The sequence below is a fragment of the Falco punctatus genome, assembly GCF_963210335.1.
Source record: "Falco punctatus genome assembly, chromosome: 14".
NCBI classification, from domain to species: domain Eukaryota; kingdom Metazoa; phylum Chordata; class Aves; order Falconiformes; family Falconidae; genus Falco; species Falco punctatus.
This window is the reverse complement of record NC_137594.1, coordinates 685,593-698,510: the sequence shown is the minus strand read 5'-3', so window position 1 is coordinate 698,510 and position 12,918 is coordinate 685,593. Positions and strand designations below refer to the sequence as shown.

Sequence of the window (12,918 nt, the reverse complement as noted above, 5' to 3'; positions counted from 1 at the left end):
GGTGCCGCCTCCCGGCGGGCGAGCGCGGGCCTGCGGGAGTTCTGTCAGCGTGGAGCAGAGGGACCTGGGCCGTGCCGGAGGTCCTCGGCGCCTTGGGAGCCCAGCCCTCCGTGCTCCCTCCCTGCTTGTGCCGCCCAGCTGCTCCGGGCCTTAGCTGGCATCTCTCGTACTTGCCGCGTTTGCGTGTTCTGCCGTTCCGTGGCTTTCGGTGGAAGCGAAAACTGATCTCTGGGCAAAGGCATTTGCAGTACGCTGCAAATACGGGTTTGTGTTAGCGGTAGACGCTGTGAGAATCGGTCTGTGAGGACAGTGTCAAGTCCCTTCTTCGGGATTGGTCGAGTTCTCTTTTTCTTTTTTCCTTCTCACAAGCTGTAAGACAAATCATAAGGTTTTTTTATAGTAAGCATTGCTTGTAAAGTTGGAAGCTGGAACAGTTGTGTGGTTTACTACATTGTAAATGATGCTTACAAATGTTTAGTAGTGTATTATAGTTTCTGATGCTTGATATGTTAATGGAGCAGTATGGAATTCCAGTGGAACGCCTTTGGAAGGGTGACACTTCACGTGCATGACCAGAAGGTGTGTTTGACTTATACTTGCTTAAAGTAATATATCTGCGTATTTTCCCCTGCATAGTGCCACTAGCATCTTACCTTTAAAATGGCAGAGATTTTTGTGTTGTTAACTTTTCTTTTACTTTTTCCCGTTCTGCTTCTGTGTGATAGTGCATGGCTGGTATTTCTGTGCCAGTTTTCTCCACCCCTTTTCTACACTATACTTGTTATTTTTTCCTTTCTTTATTTGCATGTCCTGTTCTATTGCCATATCCTTTCTTTTGCCTACTTATGTGCATGCTGGTATTTGGCACAGGGTTCGAAAACTTTATTGGGTACCTGAGAACACAGTGAAGGTGAGAATATTTTTTGGTTTTTTTTCTGAGGGGTTCAGTGTGAATCCCTCATTTCTTCCATGGTGGGAAAAAGAGGGGAAGGTATTTAAATTCCTGTGAGCTGAGAAGGGGAAAGCAAGTCTGGGGTAATTGTTTTGTGAAGGGATCTTGCTATTCTGTCTCTAGTATGTAAGAGAACTTTCAGATTTCCTCCTTCTTTGATAAAAAAGCATTTAATTTTTTTTTTCCCCTAAAGGTGGTATGATAGGAATGAAGGGTTCATGCAGTACTTTTGTTGCAGTGTCCCAGTGAGAGAATAAGGGATACCAAAATGTTCTGACTCTTGATAGCTCGTTTGTATGCAGAGTTTTGCAATGGCATAATTGTAAACTAAAATGAGGTCAGTAAGTTTGTCAGGCGATTGTGTAAAAAGGTTGTGAACAGTGGCAAAGGAACTGAAGTTGCCTGTTCTTAGGCACGCAGGTAGAGTGCACTGGTTATTGCAGTTCAGATTTGGAAAGTCACCTTTTAAAGTATAAGAGCTCATAAAAATCTTAACTGCTTCTAAAGTTGATGGCACTTATTCAGTAAAGCTTCTTGTGCCTCTTTAGTGTGTATATTTGGTTTTATTTTTGAGTTGGCAATGTATATAACTTCAGGAGATGGGCTGTTTGATTTCTTTGTATTTTTCAATAACAGGGCAACCTCTTCTGATGGAAAGTGATGTTAATTTATTCTAGATGATACTTAGCTATTATTTGAGAAAAAGGATCTGGGCTGCCTTGGTAGCAGTATTTCTTCATTGGAGGAGAGTTTTGGCATTAATAAGTGAGTATATGATGAGGCTCTAACTTGAAAAACAGAGTTAGGGTAACATGAGTACAAGTGAATCTGCTAATAGCACAAGTAGTAGTGTTAGCCTTTATCTGCTGTTCGACAGAGATGCTGTAGGTAAAATCTAACATTAGAACTTCCTAGGGCAGAGCTGAAGTTACCTGGTATATTGTAAAGTTTATATTAATGAATGTAAAAATGTGTTGTCTTGTCTTTCATCTGGCATTAACCAAGGTAAAGAAAGGTGCAGAGGTTTCTGTCACAAAGCAGTAGCTAATTATTTTTTTTATTAACTCTGCAGGCAAGTGAATGGGAAGTAAAATAACGAGATGACCTTACAGATCAAAATAGTTAGAAAACTAGAAGCAGGTGAGAAATACAAAGGTAATGTAGGTTAGTAGTGATTGAAGTATAGAACCAGAAGCCAGCAAATGTGGCATTCTGATCTCATTTGTTATACTGATCTGCTATGTAGGTGTGCTTGCTCTTCCAATGCTTCATTTGTTAACTTCTAAAAAAAAGAGAAATATTTATTTTTTTTGACAAGTGTTGAGGTTAATATTTGTAATGGCTGTTGAAGCCAGTTCAGGAGTTGTTTGCTTTGGTGTATGTGGTGTTATGCAGCAATGGGAACCTCATCAAAAGCGCTTACCTGGTCTCACTGACTTCTGTTGTTGGGCCGTAACCATAGGAAGTAAAGAAAAGAGAGGTAGGGGTGCATTCAGTTCCACAAGCTTGTGGGATCTGTTCAAACTGAAAGTCTTCAAGAACAGTGTAACATCCCTGGTCACTATCCTGTCTCCTCTCTTGTCCTCTCAGCTTGAGCAGCCTGGCGGCGTGCATCTTGAATAGTCTTGTGCTACATTTCTAATTTAATGAATGTAACTGGAAATGGGATCATTGCTGCTTCTGAGACTTTTTTTTTTTTTTTTAGCTCTTGGTTTGGGGCATTTTTTCCTTTACTTAACCTCTTCCCCCCTCATAGTGCCTTTGTATAATGCAGAATGTAACATTGATGCCATTTATTATCACCCTGTATTTTGAAGCCCCCTGCTGCCTTAACTTTTTTTTTTGTTTTCTGATGTTACTTTCTACTTCCTAGTTCTCTGTTGTGTTAAACAGCTTTTTCTCAAGAGAGATTTTTTTCTCCACTTGGAATGGTGTATGGGTGGTTTTCACTCAACTCTTTTGTGTTGGCCTTTGCCCTTCTTTGCCCTTGTTGATGATGGTGCTCCTTGCTTAGGTGTTTACTGTTTTCTGTATAAATATTGATAGTGCTAAGCTATGTACCAATGTCTCTGCTTTTTTGTTTACAGCTTCATTTCTTTTTGCAGTGTGTATTTCTTCCTTTACTGCAAATATGTCTGTCTTTTCCCCCAGGTATCTAATAGAAGTGTGGAGGCCCACTAATAGTAGTATGGAGTTGAGGCTATCGATACCTTGTAGTTAACCATGGCAGTTACTCCTTCTGTGTATTCCAGATGTGTCTTCTGCTTTTGTGCGCAGGAGGCTTGAATCAGTGACATTGAAGTAAGCAGGGGAGTTCTGCTACCGCTTTCAGTTGGGAGTTGGGTCAGGCTTTAATTATGTAACTTCCTAAAAGCTGTTTTTGCTTGAGGAATGTGATTACTTATGTGTGTGTTGGGGTGGAGCAACTTACGTTGTGTATTTCAGAAGTTTGAAAACGTAAGCTTCTTTAGTCTTGGGTTGCTGTCTAAGATGAACTAAGTTCAGAAATACTATTTACAGGAAGAGCTATAACTGGGTGTGTATCTTGAATTGAAAATTCAGACAATTTTCCCAAACAGTGAAGCCCTTCTGTGAAAAATTCCATGAGCTTTGCTGGGTTTTTATGTCTTAATGTTTACAGAATTTAAGGCTAAATAATAATGGAATTTTAAAACTTGTCCAATCACATAGTAATTTGTCCTAAACAAGTTGTTCAACTTTTTTTTTAAGTTACTTCATTAATATATTGAAAAAGTGGTGTGAGGTGGGTCTTGGTGGGTTTTTTTGACATAAGCTAACGTTTCTAAATAGTTTCCAAAGGGAAGGATCTCAAATCAATTGCACGTTTAAGGCTAGTAAGTTCTTTTGTCTTTACGCTGCAATTCCTGAGAGAGAAATACAGCTTCGCTGAAGTAAAACTTAAGCATTTTACGTGTGGGTTTTGGCAATATTAGTTGGTTCTTGTAAATACAAAAGGTTATTTGGTGAACAATCGTATTTGTATTCTAAGAGAGACTTCTAGTAAGGTTCTATACTTAAATATTTCGGGCATAAGAGTGTATTGAATGAAATCTGTAAGTTTGAAATATGAGAAGCTTAACTAGTAAAAGACTGTAAAAGGTGAGAAAGTGATTTAGAAGCATAACTTAGATGAAAACAGAATGTTTTAATATAGCACAATTTTTGTTTTCTTCATAGTTTTTTTTCACTTATGGGTAGTTTACCAGGAGTGAGTTGCATAAAGAAAGAATACCTTTTCCTGTTGGTCCAAGGGAAGAATTAATGAATAGCAGAGGTAGGAGAATTATTGAGCTAACACCTTTTGTGCAATCCAGAGACTAGGAAAAAAGGTGGAATTCTTTATTTTTTTAAAAGGAATTTAGACAGCAGCCACCGATACCACTGGAACTAATCTGAGGTATCCAATTCTTTCAGAAGCTTTGATCTTGATAGTAGGCTACTCTAACAAGCAAGGCCTTCAAAATGAGAAGGGGAAGCAGACTTGATGAAGTAGAAGAATTTTGCGTTTACTCCTACCAGTAAATATTAGCGGGTAGGCTCTTTCCAGGTAGTCGAGGATCACTCCTGATTTCTAGAGCTTGTAGTTTGCAAAGAAATGGCATAGAGAATCTGCTGCTGTAAACAAAATGAGGAAAGAGGTAACTACTTTTGAAAATTGCCTTGTCATTTATGTTAATGTGCAAAGAATAAAAACATATGCCTGTACTGGTGAAAAATGCTAACTGGTTCTGAAGAACAAGACTTGCTACTTTGAAGGAAGTTATAAGCAGCGTTTAGACAGTGAAGTTTAAACTTCAGGTCTGTTATTACTAGATGATATGGTGGTTCCCTCTCCGTTAGTTATCTTGTACAATAAAATGCATTTTTCTAATATAGAGAAGTCTATAAAATTTAATTTTTCATGGCAGTTTGTTATTCAATAGTTTTGTAGTTTTCACCTGAAGCTGACTTTTCTTAGTCTTTCACATATAGTGTAAATTTCAAGATTTCTCATTTCAAGACAAATTATATAGTCAAAATTAGATGATCACCCAAGTGTTTTAATTATTCTGAGCTCTAAATTGTTTATTCCTAATTATACTTTGCTTTTGTAATTCTCCAGTATTTTTTTTGGTTCAACTCTTGTTACTCTGTTTTATTGATATATAGTCCCAGTTCCCTTCTTTAGTGAAGTGTGTGTGGTTGTGTATCAAGTCCCAATAAGATTTTGATACCATAACCGTTCTGACTGTTTTGGCAGAGCCATGCTATGGTTACTCTGCATATTGTCCATACTCTGTTTATACGATCAGGAAAATCATAAATACTTGCCAATAAATCATCTTCTAGGGCTTGCTGGAGCCCTTTCCATTCTTTGTGTCTTTTACTGTGCTGTGGCTTCCTAGAGTGACAGCTCTGTATCCATGGAGGACATGAGACCTTGTGCCTGTCTTGCAATTACAGCTTGTCGTTGTGCTCAATGAGTCTAGTCTCCACTCACGGATTGCTTGGCAGCACGTGTGTGGAAAAATGTTTGTTTCATGATGTTCTGCAATCTGTCAGAATCCTAGAAAATTAATACATAAGTATGGCTGAGAGCTGATTTAATTAACTAAGGGGAGGGCAGGGCACTTCTTATGTGTGTATAACCACTAGAAAGGAACAAGAAGAGTGGAGTTGTTGCTGTCTTCTTTCAGTTAGCAGTGTGTTGGTTTTTTTCTTCGTCTGTACATCTGCAAGCACATACTGGTTTGAACTACATCATATGAAGTGGTTGCTGTCTTGTGTGAATTAATATTTTCCATCACCTCTTTTGCCTGTGTTTTCACCAAGTCTGCAAAATGCATGCTTCTGGTCCGCCATCGTGCCATTTCAAGTCATGGCATTGTGAGCTTACTGGTTAAGTTACGGCATGCCTGTGGAGAGGAGTCATCCCGAGGAACATGGGGTCATCCAGGAAGTGGTGTGAATGCCTTCCTGAGTATGAAAATATGTGGACCTCAGAAAACTAAAGGAATTTTCTCGGGGGGTGAGAGTGAGACTGAGGTTCTGAGTGACTTGATAAAACGTTGTGATAACATGCACAAAACCTGGTTTGTTAGCTTGGATGTAGGTTTATTAGCTTTCCTGACCCATACAAGCTATGGATCTTTGCCTGATGACCAAGGAACACATGATGCTAATCTTAGAGCTCTGGGAGAGACTAACAGGCAGGATGTGAAACACAAGTGCTCGGACATCCCCAGCTCCTTCATTCAGATGTTTGAGCTGCACATGCAGCTGTGTTTTTTCAATTAAGTGGTAATAATCTACCCCAGCAGTCCCTGCTGGCTTGGCTTCTCCCAGTTTTGTAGTTATTTAGTCAGTAGACCTTCTGTCTGTCAATACCATCTTAATGCTTGTCACCTGATGTAGTCAGTGATCTAAGAGCTGCAATTAAAGTTTTTGTAGGCAACACATGGCTCTTCAGTTGTATGTGTTCTGCATGTGCCTCTAGTAGGAGTAGTAGGAAGCCATTCTATGCATTGTAGTGAAACGGGCCATGTTTGTTTCACCTTGCTGCTGCTTGTGATAATGCTGCAGCAACAGAGGCATTTAAGCTATTGTGCCTGCAGAGTCCCTGGGCAGTCTGTATTATCTGTGACATATAGGTGGGAATTGAGACGACAAGCTGCTCTAGGAGAACTGATTTGCTGGTGGTTATGTGGAAGGTATGTCTGACTGTCTTTCAGATGTGCCACAGTTTCTGAGAGATCGAGTGAAAAAGGAAGAACTGCTTAATATTTTTTGAAGGGTTTTTTTATGTTCCTAAACAAACTTCTTGATCTTTCTTCCTGTCTTTATTCTTCTTCTCAATTGATGTTCATAATTCTTTTTCTCAGTACCTCAGCATGGATGGGATGCATTAATTTTTTTCTTACTAAATACTCTGGTGACACTTAAAGACCACATGCCTGGGATAGAACTCTGTTTTGTTGCTATATGTGATACATGGCAGAGAGATATGCTAGAAGTCTGACAGATAACCAAATGTGTGTGTAAAAAAAAAAAAAAAAAAAAACCCCAAACCAAAAAAACCCAACAAAACCCGAACCCAACAGATTAATAGGGGGGGGAAAAAGAAAAATTATTGTTGCTTACATCAGTGCTTGTGGATATGTGCATGTGGAAAAACTGAGATTCTCATGTTGAAATCTGCGAGAAATACTCCCAAATTGAAATATCACAAGAACTCTTGGAACAGATAGGTAAAATTAGTAATAAATTGCCAATAGAAAGGGAAATTTACCAGTATCTCTGAAGGAACACAACATTGTTCAACTTGTAAATCTGATATGTCACTCTTAATCAATACTTTATTTACAACAAGAGTATAGGTGATGGTTTGAGTGATGCCAAGGACCTGGGAACTGTGTGGTTCTTGACAAATTCTCAGTAAATGTATAAAGGTTGTCTGCATTATAGAACTGTTGGATTTTTCAGAAATCTTGACAGAGCCTTTAACCAAAAGCTTTTGTTGTGTTGTAGCACAGTTTTTCAAGGGAGGTCTTACTGTGAATTAATAGCTAGCTAAGGAGGAAACAAAAGTGACCAGACAATGATAGAAAATCTGTCTGGTTTTGTAATAGGAAGTGGTTATTGAGAGGCACTCTGTGAAACTGTGCCGTTAGGCATGTTCATAAAGTGATCTGGAGAAGAGGGAATAGTGAGGTGACTGTTTCATCCCAAAGCTGTGAAAGGATATTGTGATACTAAGGAAGAATGCATTAAGAATGTAAAACAAATTCATTGTCAATAAATGCAAAGCAGTGCCTATGCTGGAAGGAAATTACTGCGAAGGTACATGCATAGTGAAAGGTTCTAAATAAGTTGTCACCAAGTCAGAGGCCTTAGAGCTCTCTGTAGGATCTTTATACAAAATGCCAACTTAACAGTAGCCAAACAGGTGAAGCGACTTCAAACATTTTTAACATTCTAAGAGCAAAGAAAAAAAGTCTTTTATGTGGACTTGTGCATCTGTTGCTTGAGTACTTTTTATAGGTCTACTCTTTGTTTTTGAAGAAAGAAAAAAAAATTCTGAGAGGTGCGGAGTCATATGAAGGAATTGCACAATGTTGTGCAATGGCTCCATACAGGAAGAGACTGGAGTAGGACTCTGCTGCCTGGAAAGGGAGGTGGCTGAATGGTAGATACAATTAAAGGCTGTAAAATTATAGATGGCATAAAATTAGTTAATAGGTGATTAGTACTTCCTTTCTCATGGTGTAAGAATTTTGTTTAGTATCCATTACTTGGTCAGACAGCAGGTTTAAAGCAAAAGGAATTTTTAAATAGAATTTTTAGTTAATTATCACCATGGGTATGAATGGGATAAACATTGGATGCTTTCAAAAATTGATTAGGTAATTCCATAGGTCTGTAGAGAGGTGCTATGTGGAAAGGTACTGTCTGTAGTTCAGGAAGTCCCTTAAGTTGCAGCAAACCTTGGGAGCAGGGAAGGTATCACGGAGATGTATTTTCTCTGTTAATTCCCCTATATACCTGCTGCTTCCCATCCTGAGACTGGATACTGCGTTGGATCAGGTTTGTGCCTTACTGGGCATGGCGGCTGCATGTTCTCTGCAGTTTCCCATTTATGCCCTGCACCGCATCAGTACAGGGCAACAGATAGCTCGTCATGCCATCTGTTAGTGGGAAAACGCTCACCACATTGCTGAAACTGTTTGGGTATATGTGTATTTTGTGGTGTGAATAGTGATACTTGACAGAAAATCAGGAGGAATTATGCAGAATATGCCAGCAGACCATTAATGTGATACAGTAGACACTGGAATACTTGGTAGTAAGTTCATGTTAATCTGTTCTGGAATGTTTCTGAATTTGAGTGTTCTCATGTCGCAAGTTTCTTCACACCTGCAAACTTAAACTTACTTGAAATGTTGGAAGATTAAAAACAAGATGAGATTTCCAGTGTGTTAGTGTGCAGAAGAATCATAAAGTTGCTGAAGGAAGAAATCAAATACCTGGTATAAGAATTGCTTGGTCATAAGAGAACGCTTTCTTGTGGAAGGGGGGGAAGAAAAGCCACCCTGATGCATTGCATGAGAATTACTATAGCACTGAAATGCTGGTAGTGTGTACAAGAAAGAAGCTCAAGCCCCAGGAATAAGCAAGTGAAGTGATTTGTGAGGGTGTGAGGGGGAGACATTATTTTATATAAATGAGTGTGAAGGGTTTTTTTAGGGAAGAATTGAAAGCAAAGGTGTATTTTTAAAAAAGCAGAATGATTTAATATTGACTTAAAAAAATAAAAGAAGACTGAGTATGGAGTTGCACCACAAGGATGGAAGTTCTGAATGTTGGAAAGTAAATCATAGCTTTGTCTTTTGCCCATCAGAGCAGTTCTGAATTGTTCTACCCTTATCAGGCAGGAAGCCTGTGTCATACACAGTTGCTCTTAGGAAGTAGTTCAGGTTGGACTGTGTCTGTAGTAACTGCGCATTAGTGTGTTACACAGATGAAAAGTGGAGGTAGCCTCATAATTTGGCTATCATCTGATTATGAGTCTTGTTCTTCAGTTCTTTGCTTTGTGAAATGCTGCTTTCTGCTTGCTTTCCTGTGGTTGTCATGTGAGGAGGAAAAATAATCTTTACAGTGTGACTTGCTGATTATTTATGCAATGACATTTGTGAATACAGACTGTTTGTTTTGTTCAGTTGCTGAGTGATGTTTGGGTGAAATCATATTAGATCTTGTTGTTTTCATTTTACTTGCCTTCTCAGTGAAGTAGGAAGTCCTACCTAAACACTAGAGAAGGTTGCAAAATAAATGTTAACAAAAAGCTGCACTTAGAACATATGGTAACTTTGTTCAGTGCTGTTTTCCCATTGACTAAAACAATTTAGGTGGTCTGTCCTTTTACTTTCTGTTGTCCAGGGTCAAACTTAACATGCTGAAGTCTTCTATGGGCATACCTACAGAATGATTTGGTCCCATGGCAAGGAAAGCAGTGTGATCATACAAGTCACAAGCTGAAGTTATCAGTCTTTCAGTAGTTTGTAAACCCTTCAAATACAGAGTAGGAGCAAAAGAACCTGTGATACCAAATCAAGTTGCTGCCAAACTTCAGTTTGTTTGCAGACTATGTATTGGTGTTTCAAAAAGTTTCCAAAGAATTCTTTCCTTAAAATAAAAAGTGTCAGTCATGGTTTTGACTTGGAACTTTGATAGCCACTGCCTATCTTCTCAGGAACCAGTAGGGTTTTAGATCAACTTAACTAGGGTGCAGAACCATAGCCTAAGTGTGGTTTACTGCTGGAGGGAATGCTTTGCCTCTTTCCCACTCTCTTGGGTCTCCCAAAGCTGTATGTTCTTGCTGTTGCTTTTGTGTCTGCACAAGCCAAACTGATGTGTCTGAAGACTGCTCATCGGAGGAAAAGCAGCAAGCTGGTTTTCAGATCTACAGGTTGCCTCGTGGTGCATTTTTCCAGGAATGCCAATGTCAGCACAATGGAAGGACAAGAACCACTTGTTTCAGCATGAGCCTGCACATGGGTGATCTTAGTGATTGTGAACTTACTGCCTATAGACTGCAGAGGAATAGTCGTGCAGTAGTGTGCTTTTATTTTTTTAACTTCCCAGTTTTCCAGCAGGAGTGTGGCTTATCAAAATTAGTTTAGAACCAAGTGATATATATGTGTATGCGTGTAGTAGGTGAGTCCAGGCTTAAAAATTAGGAACTTCAAGCAGACTGTTGCCACACAGGAAAGATTTTTGGGTTTATGATACTGTTATGTGAAAAGCACAAGCTGAGCACTTTGTAGCAATCAGAACCCCAAAATGAGTGTTACCAATTATTGGGGAAATAATAGGGAGCAAAATAGAAGGCATTTAAAACAAATAAATCAATGGTACACCTACCTCTTTAAATGCTGTGTGTAGCATTTTGCTTCTCTCCCCCTTCAGAAAGGACACAGAATTGTAGAATGTGCATGCAAGGCAACAAAGGTAACGGTCATTGAAGGGCTTGAATGTGAGGCTGCATTTTTTTGGACTGGGGAGGATGAGGGAGGGATAACAGCGGAAGTGTGTAGAATGTTTGGGAGCATCGGTGGAAACAAGCAGTTGGAAATGCAGAACAGAAGTAGCAGCAAGGTCTCCATATGTCATGCAGTGAAGCTGTGGAACTCAAGTTGTGTCCTGCAGAGTGCTGTTGATTCGAGAAGTTTACTTTGGTTCCAGATAAAATCAGAGTGGTTTGGTTTTTTTCTGTCTCTGGAAGTTCGTGGGCTACAAATTGTTGAAGATTGCATTCTGAAGAGGTATTGCTGCTACATGCTTGCCCTGTTGGTACACTCTTCCCTAGGCACTTGCCCTTGTCAGAGAGTACTGAACAGGCTGGAGCTTTGATCAGATGTGGTATGGCCATTTCTGATCTGCCTTCTGCCTTTTTTTCCCAGTTAGGACAGTGAAAGGTTGGCAGATCATGTCTTAATGTAACTTTGTAGGTTAAGTTGAAGACTGCTAGGGAAATAAAGGGTCAACTTGAATTAATTAAGAGTAGTTTTTATAGGAGATAGACCACTTCCAGTACGACCGAATAGAAACGTGAACTAAAGCAAATGATGTTACAAGAATTCATAGAATTTGGGAGGAGGCTGTGTCCCACCTTATTGCAGAATAACTTCCTGGGTAGACAAGCTTTGTGCCTGAAGTTTTATTCAGTTTCAGCTCTGAAAGCAGACTCTAAGGATAATCTTAGCAAACAAGTTTTGGGGATACATAGTAGGGTGTAATTAACAGCATGTTAGCAAGTCACGGGTGATAGCACACAGTTAATCTGTTTGTCCCTTTTCACTAAGTAAATTACCACAGAGTAAAGCAATACAACCAGACAACAGCCAGGAAACAACCAGACAGTAGCTAGGAAACAGCTAGTATGTGCTATATTGGAACTCTAGCTTTCAATAATTAACTCTTGCCTGGTTACCTTCATTTTATATGCCATTTAAATCCATGGGTGTTAGTTGTTTTCCTCCCTCTTTTTTTTTAATAGTTCTGAGTTGATCATTCTGAAATTTCCCAAGCAAGCTATTCATCAGAGGCAGGATTTTAGAAAGGTGTTTTGCTCTCTCAGGGTAGGAAAAGGATTTTATTATGCGTGGATAGGGGCAGTGTGGCAGGAAATGGATAGAATTAAACTACCTTTTATTTGAGGAGCTTTGAAACCTTAATCTTCTGGCTGACTTCCTGTATGAGTGCTGGGGAGTTGTCTTTTATTTTGAGGATGTGTATTTTGTTGCACTGGTGAAAATAGTCTTCCACTTTGGCCAGATAATGCTTGCAAAAGTGATTTTTACATGCTTCTTTGAGACTTGCTTTTCAGCATCTGAAATCTCTAGAGACTCTGTACAATAGCTGTGGGTCACTGTACTGCTCCTAGTGCTCTGCAGCATTTTCGTGTTCTGTTTGCCATGGTACTACAATCTTAACTTGCTCCTGGCAGAGCACACTTCTACCACTGTCACTTGTACTTTTAGCTGAAGAGCAAAGGTCTGCATTAAGGCTTTAAAGAGTCCATCTAAAGCCCATATGCATGCAGATATGATGTTGCATGTGAAAGATCTTTTCAGTTTAGAAACATTACAAGCTGCATTAAAAGAACAGGACTGCCACATTCAAAGGCCTTATTTATTGCATGTTCAAATACTGTTCTGGGGACAGATTTCTTAACTTCCCCATGACCATTTCTGTGATGCTTGTTAGTATAGCATCTGAATGCATAGTAAGTATTAATTTGTTCGTACCACAGTAATTTGAGGAAGTGTTATATATTCCCAAGGCAAGACTGAGGATTAACATATCAATAATCTTGATCCTACATGTGTCAGCATCTTGGGGCAGAGTTTCCTTATGCAGAAAGAACATCTCTTCCATTTTCAAAATTGAACACTTTGTCTCTGTAA

The 12,918-nt window shown here is 39.2% G+C and overlaps 1 protein-coding gene across 3 annotated transcripts in view; it reads left to right on the top strand.

The window, feature by feature from the left end:
* The window catches only part of AP1G1 (adaptor related protein complex 1 subunit gamma 1), a 51,973-nt gene that overhangs the window by 568 nt on the left and 38,487 nt on the right, over positions 1-12,918 (top strand). Inside the window, exon 1 of one of the 3 annotated variants that reach the window (XM_080365119.1) lies at positions 2,020-2,092. The exons of the other annotated variants lie outside the window; for them this stretch is intronic. The gene's annotated coding sequence lies outside the window, so the exon portion shown is untranslated. Of the gene's footprint in view, positions 1-2,019; positions 2,093-12,918 lie in introns of those variants that run through there. 3 annotated transcript variants of the gene reach the window in all.